This window comes from Camelus dromedarius, chromosome 18 (assembly GCF_036321535.1).
Source record: "Camelus dromedarius isolate mCamDro1 chromosome 18, mCamDro1.pat, whole genome shotgun sequence".
NCBI lineage: Eukaryota > Metazoa > Chordata > Mammalia > Artiodactyla > Camelidae > Camelus > Camelus dromedarius.
This window is the reverse complement of record NC_087453.1, coordinates 32,837,065-32,840,871: the sequence shown is the minus strand read 5'-3', so window position 1 is coordinate 32,840,871 and position 3,807 is coordinate 32,837,065. Positions and strand designations below refer to the sequence as shown.

The 3,807-nt window shown below is 40.0% G+C and overlaps 1 pseudogene; it reads left to right on the top strand.

Moving 5' to 3' along the window:
* Positions 1-907: 907 nt before the first annotated feature.
* LOC105088267 (pituitary homeobox 2-like) lies at positions 908-2,836 on the top strand (annotated as a pseudogene).
* The last annotated feature ends 971 nt before the right edge of the window (positions 2,837-3,807 follow it).

The window sequence follows — 3,807 nt, the reverse complement described above, 5'->3', positions numbered from 1 at the left end:
CATAGTAAACAATCTCATGGTTACTGGAGAATGGGGATGGGAAAGGATAAATTTGGGAGTTTTAAGATTTACAAATGTTAGCCATTATATATAAAAATATATTTTAAAAAAATTCTGTATAGCACAGTCAACTATGTTCAGTATCTTGTAATAACCTTTAATGAAAAAAATGAAAACAAATATATGTACGTATATGCATGACTGGGACATTGTGCTGTACACCAGAAACTGACACGTTGTAATTAATGTACTTCAATAAAAAAAAAGAACACTTTTACATTCATGTTCATCAAGGAAAAAAATAAATAAAAATAAAACTCACTTGCAAATGGAAAAAAAGAGTCAAATTCCTCTGAATACACATCACTTTTTTAAAAAACTTTTTTCACCCTATCAATATTTTTATAAAAATGTATACAATTATTCTCCCTGTAAATTATTTCTTTTTATTTAATCACATTTAAAAAGTGCTTATTATATCTAGGAATTTTAGAAATGCTAACATATTTCACTCTTGTAGCTCCCTGCATGTTAGGTACTTCTATTATCCTTGTTTTTGAGAAGAAGAAACTCAGGCACAGTATTAGACACAGTGTGTCTAAACTCACAGCTATAAATCTGGGGTTAAGCCCCAAGAGCTTTGGCTCCAGGATCCACACTTTCAACTACAATATTATCCTGCCTCTCTATTCTTGACAATACAGTAGTTCTCAGTAGTAACAAATGTTCACTGAAGAAAATGGTGTTTAATGGATAATACTTATGCTAAACAAGGTAGGCATGGCTATGTAAATGCTCTGATCAATGACATGTGAACAGAACTGGCAATGTCACTTCTGGGCATAAATATTTAAGAATTTGTTTTCAGTTCTACACTCTCATTAGTTTCCGTGATGAGCTAGGAAGCATGTGTTCATTGGAAGTACCGTAAGAGCAAAGTAGCTCAGAATACTGAACCAAGACATCGAGTACAGTTGCCCTGGAAAGCTACCCAGGAGAATTTATATGAGCAAGATATGAACATTTGGGGTAGTAAGCCACTGATCTTCTTGTAGCATAGTACAGCCTAGTGATTCTCAACCAGGAGTGATTTTGACACACAGAAGGTATCTGACAGTGTCTAGAGACAGTTTAAATTGCCACAGCTTGGGAGAGGGTTAAAATTGACATGTAATGGGCAAAGGCCAGGGATGCTGCCAAACCTTGTACATCGCACAGTACAGACTCCACAACAAAGAATTATTGTGTCCAAATAGTGCTGAGACTGAGAAACCCTAACATAGCCGATTCTAATCATGTTATTGCTTCACAGTCAGCATGAGAGTGCATGAAGCAGTTACAATAAACTCACCTGTGATAATCTGTTACACTAGAATAAAACTGTACCTTAAGCTACACATCCCTTTTTCTCCTCTAAGTGGCAACCAAGTGCAGCTTACCCATATAATTTCCACAAAAGTTTGTATCATAAATCATTCTTCATCTCTACTCAGAAAATTCCTACATATGTACTTTCCTTTCAAAATCTTCTGAATTTGTTTTTAAAAACACTCTTATAAGACCTTGCACAAATGCAAATTACCAGTCACTAGTACAAACATACTAGGTTAAGCAAAGTTGGAAGCCATTGGAGACAGACACATTTTCCTCTTGTGACTGACTTCAATTGTAATTAGGCATGTAAACCATCTGTGCTGGGAAAATTAATTTTTCAAAGAAACCTAGCCAATGCTCTCTGGCACCTGGCGTTTGGTTTGTTCTTGTTTCCATTGTTTCTGAAAAAGTTGCATAATACCCGAGTTGAGGAAGCCAATGGCTCACTGAAAAATGGAAAGAACCTAGCCACTCTCTGTGAGACCAACCCGAAGGAAGTAGTCTTGATTTAGCACCTATTGAATTACATCTGTAGGATGGCTGTGAAACTGCTTCTACAGCTTAGAAGAGTTAAAGGTCCAGGATTTTCATGTATCAAGAAAAGGACTTGCAGAGAAAAATAAGAGCCACCAGGGAAAGAATGAGGACACTGGTGCCGAAGACCCATTCAAAGAGAGGTGACGGGGCAGTGGACTCACTTCCCCAGCAGCTGCAGGAACTGGAGGCCACTTTTCTGAGAAAACGGTACCCGGACATGTCCATGCATGAAGAAATCGCAGTGTGGACCAACATTACGGAAGCTCGAGTCCAGATTTGGTTCAAGAATTGAGGGGCCAAATGGAGAAATTGACAGTGCAACCCGAAGTCTAGGCTGTGCAACCCGAAGTCTAGGCTGTGCAAGAATGGCTTTGGGCCGCAGTTGAACGGGCTTTCGCAGCCCTACGACGACATGTTCCCGGGCTATTCATACAACCCCTGGGCCACCAAGGGCCTCACATCGGCCTCCCAGCCCACAAAGAGCTTCCCTTTCTTCAGCTCTATGAACATCCAGCCCCTGTCATCGCGGGGCACGCTATCCCCGCCCATCTCCATCTCATCCATGAGCATGTCATCCAGCCTAGTGCCTTCAGCAGCGATGGTCTTCCCAGGCTCCAGCCTCAACAGCCTGAGTAACTTGAACAACCTGAGCAGCCCCATCGCTGGATTCCGCGGTGCTGATGTCCTCTCTCCTAACGCGCCGCCGACCCCTCCGGACGTTTATAGGGACACGTGTAACTAGCGCCTGTCCAGCCTGAGACTGAAAGCAAAGCAGCGGTCCAGCTTGGGCCCCGCCAGCATGCAGAGCCTGGTGTCCAGCCTGGTGCTCGCCAGCACAGCCTGCACCGGCCCCTGGGAGCCACACCTGCTGTGCCCGGACCCTAGGGCCCCACAGGAGGGGGCAGATCTACTCTGGAAAGGTTAGGGGTTACCCTAGAAGGTCGTGCGCGCTAAAGAAAGGGAGAGAAAGAGAAGACAGAAAAGGAAACTACCGAATTAAAGAAAGCTCTTTTGATTTCAAAGGAATCTCCACAAATTTGACGTCTTTCACTAAAAGTATTTCCACCAGTTGCAAGGACATACGCAAATGTTTGACTGGATATGACATTTTAACATTACTATAAGCTTGTTATTTTTTAAGTTTAGCATTGTTAACATTAAAAAGACTGAAAGGATGTATATATATATCAAAATGTCAAACTAATTTTATAAAAAAGCAGTTGTTAGTAATACCACAACAGTGTTTTTAGAGTTTAGGGTTTAAAATAAAATATGTTATATAAGAAGCGATTAGGATTTTTTGCTTGCGAGCAAAGGAATGTATATACTAAATGCCACACTGCATGTTTCTAACACACTATTATTATTAAAAAAAAAGTGTGAATATCAGTTTTAGAATAGTTTCTCTCGTGGATGAAATGGTGTTTATGAAACTGCTATGCACAACCTATCCTGTGTATAACATTTCGTACAATATTATTGCTTTACTTTTCGGCCAATATGAAAAAATGCGGTTTATTTTATGGGAGTAAAATATACTACACACAAAAAAACCAAAAACCAAAAACCAAAAAAAAAAAAACCAAAAAAAAAAACCCAAAAAAGGACTTGATATGTTTTTCTGTTAAGGATCAAGTAATAAATACTTTAGATTTTGTGAACTGCACAGATTCTGCTGAAAGTATTCAACTCTGCCATTTTAGTGCAAAAGCAGCCATAGAAAATTGGTAAACTAATGGCTGTGAATGAGATCCAATACAACTTTATTTACAAAATCTGTGGAGTCTAGATTTGGCCTGAGTGGTCGTTTGCTGACTCATGTTCTAGAGGATACTACCATCCTAGAGGTGACCATCAGCCTGAACTTCCTGACCTCCCCCAAGTCAAAGCTGAATA